Source organism: Colletes latitarsis, chromosome 7 (assembly GCF_051014445.1).
Source record: "Colletes latitarsis isolate SP2378_abdomen chromosome 7, iyColLati1, whole genome shotgun sequence".
Lineage (NCBI taxonomy): Eukaryota > Metazoa > Arthropoda > Insecta > Hymenoptera > Colletidae > Colletes > Colletes latitarsis.
The window spans coordinates 14,716,909-14,726,225 of NC_135140.1; positions in this window are offsets into that span (position 1 = coordinate 14,716,909).

Here is a 9,317-nt window from a genome sequence, read left to right on the forward strand (position 1 = left end):
ATTCCCAATACCGTGCTTCTTTAAACGAAGTTTAGAGTACCTCGTCTCACTAAATCCAACCCCTTCAATTTCAGAATTTCAGCGCGATGTCTTCAACTTAAACTCGACGTATCTCAAAATTGCAATCCCCTGTTCGTTCGCCGAACCTCCAAAATTTCGCTGCTGTTCCACCGTGAAATTTTTCAAACAAACTTCTATTTTCCCGTCTACCAGGAAAATTTCCTTTTATGGAAAGACACGTTTCGAAGAGCTTTTATTGAGTTTAAATCTGTAAACGATAAATACGCGTCACGAGTAAACAGAAGTTCAGGAAGAAACGTCGTAGCCGATCGTAGAGGATCGAGGATACGGCGAGGCACGTTTGGAGGGACACTATCCACGCGATATAAGCTTGATTGGCCATCCTTTCGCGATAAGAACAATAACTCGAACGTCATCGCTCGTAGGGAATTTCCGTCGGAGTTAAGAGTTCGATCACGCGTAAGTAGAGGCAGCGCGGGAGGTCGCGTGCCGCGTTACAAGTTCCCCGGGTTTTACGACAACAGTTCTTTCGCTCGGAAAGAAATGTCAATGGTTGTAGCTATCTTTATTATCGTCGTAGGACGCGTGGAATTTCAATGGCGTTTCTATTCGTCGGCGCGGTATCAGGGCCCCGTGAGTTATACGAGAACGTTTGGCTTCCTTACGCGAAACGATCCGCCCGCTGCGAACGACTGTTCCGATCGAAGATTCCACCCGGAACGACAACGATTTCCAATCGTTACGGGGATGTTGTAAAGGGTGGAGCACGAGGTGCCTGTAAATCATCGCCATAACAATCTTTTCTTCGAGCTATTAACGGTGGAAATTTTCAAAGTTTCCTGGAACCTGCTTCTATGCACTCGTTTTCGAACCTTAACCCCCTTCTTATCGATATCAAAGTAATTCTTCATAATCTACTGGGTTTTGACTCATTCTGGTATTTTTTTTAACGAAGAGGTGGAAATTTAAATGATAGATTATATATATTTTCAGAATGTCGAGCATACAAATACTAGTTAGATTTTTTACTACCTTTGTATATTCTATTTGTGAAGAAACCACATGTTGCGAACGATTGGCTTTCCCACAAAGGTAGTAAAAGTTTCAGCAACACAGTGTACACAGAGTTGCTTGTGAGTGTGGTTCGTTTACTGTGGATTCACGTTTCGTTGGCCAACTTTAATAACATTTTGGGAGAAACCAAAATGTTTCAAACGAAGATCCTTTTGAAACTATCGATCTTTTTCGACGAGTAAAATGCGCAGAAATAATTAAAAAAACGTGGACCCAGTTTTTATGGCAGAAATGAATTTTGCTGAAGGTTTTTTCAATCAAATCTCCATCATATATTGGATTCAAATGCATAGATTCGCCTCTGTAAACTGTGACAAATCTGTTTCTCATTCCGTATACTTGATGCACAAAATAGCATTATGGATATTTTTTTCAATGATCCATTTCTTTAAATTTTATGATTACTTAACTTGAACGATAACAAAGCTTTCGAAATTGTTATTTTTGGTTACTAACGGAGAGGTTGGCGCCAATTACTCTGCGAATGAAGCTTTAAAACCTCGTTATTCGACTGTTCGAGCTCGCGACGGCTGAAAAATTAGCACGTTAATGAGAAAAATAGAGTTTTCATCGAACGATATCGAGCACGCGCGGGAAGTCGAAGGAATAATGATTCTTCCGGTTCAACGTGGCTGCACGTGCGCCTTTTGCGAATATAAATACGCCGGGCTAATTGTAAGCTGGCGCCGATTCCCTACGATAACGCTAAAAGCTTGACTCGCGTGTTCCCTTCTAATTAGGAATTTCGATTATTAAGGTGAATACACGGTCCTCGGTAAACGCTATGCCGCGGCATAATTAGAAACCGTTGGGATTAGAAACTGAAACTACAACGTTTGCGGAATAGTTACAGAAATTCCACTACAGCCGACCGCCGCTAAGTTTTCTGCCCTTTCACCAGTGATTCTTGCACCAACGATCTCGAACGAGATACGATCCAAGAATTCTGAAGATCTCTCTCGTAAATTCCCTCGAATTTCAAACTTGAAATATACGGTCGGTGACACTTCGACTTCCCCATTTTTATTTCCGTAAATATTGTTTTCCGCCTCGTGAAATCTCCCTTTGCTAGTTGCATACTTTGCAGCCAATTTTCGTATCTCGAGATCTTTTTCTAAAATACATCGGTAATATATTTCACGTTTATTTCAACAATTATTCGATGGGTTGACCTAAGCATTATCGAAGCATGCAATTCTCATGGTATACAGGCTGTTCGGCCAACCCTGGGAAAAATTTTAATGGGGGATTCTAAAGGCTAAATAAGACGAAAATGAAGAATACCAATTTGTTGATGGAGGCATCGTTAAAAAGTTCTGGAAAAATTATTTTCGGTTGCGGGGATCAATTACAATCATTTTTGGTGAATACACATACTTCCGAAATCCTACCCACTTTCGAGAAAAAAATTCGAATAGGTGCAGAAATTTTTCGGTGAAATTAAAAAATTTCAAATCGTTCTAAAAAAATTGTATTTAGTTACAGGGGTCAATTATAAGAATTTTTGGTGAATAGACATACTCCCGAAATCCTACTCAGTTTCGAGAAAAAAATTCGAGTAAGTGTTGAAAGTTTTGGGTGAAAAAAAAGACTTTCGAATCGTCTTGGAAAAATTATTTTTAGTTGCAGGGGTCAATTGCATGCATTTTTGGTCAATAGACATACCCCCGAAATCCTACTCAGTTTGGAGAAAAAAATTCCTTACCGAAAATATAATTTCTGGCCAGAAATGTCTGCCCGAATTTTCATTCGAATCTTTAAAATGTCATAACTTCTGAACGGATTGGACGATTTTAATGTTTACAAAAGCAAATTACGCGTATTTTGCTAGAGAATATGTAGAAATTCCAAAAATACTCGAAAAATCGATTCTTCAGTTCCGAAAATGAGAAAAACCCCATAAAAATGGTCCAATTTTCAAACAGCCATAATTCCTACAATTGTGAATATATTTCAATGAAACTTTTTTCTGAAGTAGAGCTCGTGAGTACCTACAAAAAAGTACTAAACAACTTTTCTGTACAGCGCCCACCAAATGTAGCAAAAACGAAAAACACATTCTTAAGAAAAATCGACAGGGGGTAGGTGCCTAAATTTTTCCGCGAAAAAAAAAAATTTCAAATCGTTCTGGAAAAATTATTTTCGATTGCAAGGGTTGATTACAATCATTTTTGGTCATTACACATACCCACAAAATCCTACGCATTTTCGAGAAAAAAATTCAAGTAGGTGGACAAATTTTTCGACAAAATTAAAAAATTTTAAATCGTTCTGAAAAAAATATTGTTAGCTGTGGGGGTCAATTACATTCATTTTGGGTGAATAGTCATACCCCCGAAATCTTACGCATTTTCGTGGTTTTCTTGCAAATTAATTTCGTGGTTCGGTGTACGACCGTACGACGAAAATTGTGTACCATTTATTTAGAGATTACAAGAATTATACTTTAAATTAAAAAATTGTACTTATTCGCGATTAGAATTACGTCTGAATCCAACCGAACACATATTAAGTTCCAAAATAGTCCCTAAGTGGAGTGCCAAATCAGAACCTGATCGACAGACTGTTCACTGAATGAGATCGGACAGCATCGATCGATCAGATTCCAATTAGAGCATGGGAAATCGGAACTGGTCCTAATTAGAACCCAAGAATTTTTCCACGCGAGGACCTAATGACAATCGTTTTAGTCAGATGCAGAATGCACACGTATTCCGTGTTGGCATTTTGTTAAATTATAAATGGAAAAATGCAACCACGCTATTTTTGCTTTTAAAGAAATTATATGTTTCTCTCAATCAATAATCCTCGTATAATAAATTCTCCGATAAACACTTAACGATACATGCTTTGAGAATTGAATTTCCAATTAAAAAATAACAGTTGTACATTATTACTTCGACTTCTTTCTCCGTCGCTTTCTTCGTCGCTTGTGGAAGGAGAACGACACGATTGAAAGCCACGTCTCGATGATTCAGCTGCATATAAATTCATCCCTCTCGAAAAATGAAAAATTAATCTTATAAAAACTCGCGACGTCCGAGCCAAGTGCCAGAAGGCATTCTTGATAGGTCTCTCATGAAATATTGAGGGACCGGAAAAATAAAAAAAGTTCTGATGGCAACTTAATACGTCCGACGAGCGTTCCTCGTCGTGTCGCGGGCAACAAGGGCAAAGAATATGCAAAACAGAGAGATGCAAGTGGGCAGAGGGGGCTGCAAGGGGTCTATGGATGCTCGAAACTCGAAACAGGCCGTGGATCATTTAAATATTGCACGGGGAATGGTTAAATAAACCAGAAGGTCGAGCGTACGGGCGGAATTTCGAATCAGCTCTCGCGAAATGCCCGAAAACTCCATACTGGTTTTATCAAACAAAATGCCTCACGTTCCGTGGCCATAAAACGTTTCTCGGTTCGCGTTCCACTCTTTACTTTATCAGAAATTAGAACATTCACGGTTGTATCCAGATCGACTCGAAACAACCGCAATTTCGAAACGTTCGCAATGGAAAACGAAATTGAACATTTTTACCGTTAATATCGTAATTGGTATCCGAGTTGGACATCGTTCTCGATAAATATTTATCTCGGATAGTTTCTCGAATGAATCCATAACTAATTTTATTGTTTGAAGTCATTTTTTGATTTACCGTGTCATTGAAGAGTCTACTTACATACCTGAAGGTATTTCGAACAGTACGAATTAATTTATGCAAAGTATTTCGGAGTAAACGATAGTTAGAGACCGTAGTTGGAGAACATTTCGCAGAAAATCCAATAATTTAAAACTCCATCCTAGTCGCCTGCGCAAAATATCTCGTCCATTCGGGCGACGCTAAAATTTTTCTAAAATGTGCATTTCAAAGGGCGAGACTGAAATCGCGTTAACTTCCCTTCACTTCCACCGATTCTCGCTTTTCTTTGATCCGTTCCTTTTCCTTTCGTTCGCCGACTCTTCCTTTATACACAGGCCACTTAAGCCGCCTTAATTAATTGCAATCCGTTCTCTCGAAATGAGAGAGTTTACTCCGATGGAAAAATAGTCGCATTAAAATACTCTATGGCGTTTAAACGCCCCAAACCCTTTTGTTAAAGCTCTTAAAAGCTTCCTACGTTTTATAAATTTAATACAAACGCGTGACTAAATTGATCAAATTTGGAAATTTCTACACTTTACCTACGAAGAAGATATATTTATATAATTTCATTTTTTTAAATTGGTTCTTTATTCTTCGATCAAACTTCTTTATGTTACGACATCAACCCCTAAAACTCGCCCCGCTTGAGCACGCTAATTAATTGCAGCCTGTTCTCGCGCGCGTGCCGGGAGAGTTTACATTCCCCCGAACTCCGTCTCTAATTATTAACTTAATTAATAATTCGATTTTAACGGTTGGGAATCACAATTTTCTTACGCCCTGCTCCTCCGTTCGACACCGTGAATCGATATTATCGCCGCGCGCTTTAATTTCGACCAAGCATCCCGGCGGACTTAATTAACGACGTAATTAACGCTCCACCTTCGGCAACCAAAAAGGAAAAAGGAAGCCTTCCCTTCTACCGCGGAAAAAAAAAGAAAAGTAATCCCAATAGAAAACAACAGGCAACCGAACGTCTTGAGTATCCCTTTGAGACTAAAACTTTTTAATTTAAAAAATTCTACGCGAAACAGAAATTAAAAAAAAGCAAAGAAACGCATTCGTTCGCGTAATACGGGGCTACGCAAATTTTTATGGTCGGATATCCACTTTTGGAAACAATAATTTCGTACGAAACGATTACTTCGATCCATCGAGAAACAAACTGAAGAGGATTAATTCGAGAGTGGCTTGATCGCCATCGAAATCTTTCGCCCTATTTACCAGCAATCAGGAGCACCGCCGCAGCTCTGTTATTTTCTTATCAAACATCATTGCTCCTCGTTTCCGCTTTAATCAGGGCGCAATCGTCACGGTAATTAAGAGTTCTTGTCGACGACAATTAGCAGTCACCCTTCTGTGTACCCTAAACATGCATACGTGTACTGTGTAATAACTGTTTCGTCAAGAGATCAACGTCCTCGGTGAACGAGTATAGATTGGACATCCAGACAAAAAAATACATAATTTCTAACCCCACGATTTTCAGCCGAATACTCCAATAGTTTCTGAAAGAGATTAATCTTTTTTCACAGTTAAGCGGAAAAATTGTAGCGATCGTTTCACTATCGACGCTGTTGGATAAAATACAAATTTAATCGACGATTCCTGAGCGTCACGAAGGATGCAATGGGAACAAACCGTCGAACGCGACAACTTTCGTCTAGAATCTAGCTCGCAGCGTGTAAAAACGCAATTTCTGCAGATAGCAGCGCCTCTTTCCGCGCATTTTTCGCACACTCATTGAATTTCACGTAAAACTTGCTCCGCGGGGCTGCGGAACTGCAAATCTAACGCGATTTTCACCGCGCTAACGAGACCTGGTGATACGCGCAATTCCGTAAAATCGTAAACTAAAATGCAACGCGAAACGCCTTAAAATACCAGAAAAAAAATTGTGCCCGTAGAATTTGAAACCTAACAACGGGAGTTTTTAATTTAAAAGTATTTTTTCACCAGGCAAAGATCACTATCCTGAATTGGTGACGGTATTCATTCATAACGCAATGTATCAAAGGTGCCTTAAAATACTAGAGAAAACTGTCCCCGTTGAATTTGGAACCTAACAACGGGAGTTTTTAATTTAAAAGTATTTCTTCAACCAGGCAAAGATCACTATCCTGAATTGGTGACGGTATTCATTCATAACGCAATGTATCAAAGGTGCCTTAAAATACTAGAGGAAACTGTCCCCGTAGAATTTGGAACCTAACAACGGGAGTTTTTAATTTAAAAGTATTTCTTCAACCAGGCAAAGATCACTATCCTGAATTGGTGACGGTATTCATTCATAACGCAATGTATCAAAGGTGCCTTAAAATACTAGAGAAAACTGTCCCCGTAGAATTTGAAACCTAACAACGAGAGTTTTTAATTTAAAAGTATTTCTTCAACCAGGCAAAGATCACTATCCTGAATTGGTGACGGTATTCATTCATAACACAATGTATCAACGCGAAAGGGGCCTTAAAATACTAGAGAAAACTGTCCCTGTAGAATTTGAAACCTAACAACGGGAGTTTTTAATTTAAAAGTATTTCTTCAACCAGGCAAAGATCACTATCCTGAATTGGTGACGGCATTCATTCGTAACGCAATGTATCAAAGGTGCCTTAAAATACAAGAGAAAACTGTGCCCGTAGAATTTGGAACCTAACAACGGGAGTTTTCAATTTAATTTCTTCAACTCGACAATTGTTTGCCAGGCAAAGATCACTATCCTGAATTGGTGACGGTATTCATTCATAACGCAATGTATCAAAGGTGCCTTAAAATACTAGAGAAAACTGTCCCCGTAGAATTTGAAACCTAACAACGGGAGTTTTTAATTTAAAAGTATTTCTTCAACCAGGCAAAGATCACTATCCTGAATTGGTGACGGTATTCATTCATAACACAATGTATCAAAGGTGCCTTAAAATACTAGAGGAAACTGTCCCCGTAGAATTTGGAACCTAACAACGGGAGTTTGTAATTTAAAAGTATTTCTTCAACCAGGCAAAGATCACTATCCTGAATTGGTGACGGTATTCATTCATAACACAATGTATCGACGCGAAAGGGGCCTTAAAATACTAGAGAAAACTGTCCCCGTAGAATTTTTGAACTTAACAACGGGAGTTTTTAATTTAAAAGTATTTCTTCAACCAGGCAAAGATCACTATCCTGAATTGGTGACGGTATTCATTCGTAACGCAATGTATCAAAAGTGTCTTAAAATACTAGAGAAAATTGTGCCCGTAGAATTTGGAACCTAACAACGGGAGTTTTCAATTTAATTTCTTCAACTCGACAATTGTTTGCCAGGCAAAGATCACTATCCTGAATTGGTGACGGTATTCATTCATAACGCAATGTATCAACGTACACTGAACAAACGAATCGGCTTACTCAAACACCGTATTCTTAGTCTGTGCTAACAAGCCAGCTCCGATAGGAACAGCAAGTTGCGACTCGCGAAACGCAAGAGGAAATTCATGAAAGTGGTCGTTCAAGGTGCAATCGCAGCGTTCGAATACCATTCTCGGACACGGTGCTAGGTGTCTCGTACACGTTGCGTGGCTTTCCGCATCGTCTTCGAATTATTTTCGGACGCAAACGAAAGGGTCGTCGCCAAAAATACTCGCCTCGCTAATAGTGGCTTGACAGGCCGCGTGTACGAGTGGGGAAAATGAGAACGTTTCTGACGCGACGCGATCCGGCGGAACACACCGACTCGTAAACGTCCAATAAATATAAATAACACTGCTCGAACGGGCACGAACCGCTGAAAAAAATCCACCCACTCGAAGGAAAAATGTATCAGTCGCGGTCATAAATACAAATCCGATATTTGCTTTTTTTACGTTTCGTAACGACCGTTTTTATTATTTGAACACCCGCCATTCGCCGGCAATGGAAGGTGTATTTAAGGTTACAGAACTCACAAATATCATTTGCTGGCAATTCAAATTAAAAGTAAATTTCTTTGTTGCAGGATATTGCTCGCGGAGACATCCCCGCCAAATCTTCGTGCATAGGACTAACTATACTTCCTCAAAAACATGAGAAATAAGGAAAATTAAACGAACAGAAGAATAGATTATGAATTTTAACCTTCACTGTTTTAACGTTGAGTGAATAAACGAACGTTGAACGTTTCTCTTTATTTTGAATTTATTGGAAAACCCTTCGATAATTGAGATTCGAATGCTGCTCGTACGAGTGTAAAAACAAAAGATCCAATAGAAAAATGGATTTTATTTCCACCACATTTCGATGAATTAGCAATTAGCTAAATTTTCACTGATATACAACCCGTTTGCTTCGAAACATGCTTTGAATTTACCATGCAAGCAACATGTCGATGGAAACAGGGAAACTACTCTCGTTATTATTAACCCGACCGAGGGCAGTGTTTCTAACTTGCGTTACATCCAATCGTATCGCTGGCGTTATTATACCACTGCTATTAATTAAACGTCCGCAACGCACGGTGTTTATGATTGTTAATGTGGCCGCGCGTCAGGTATCAAATTATGTCAAAGGAACGGATGTTCTACCACAATTCAGCGAGAAATGAAACAACGAGGTCGATCGGCGTC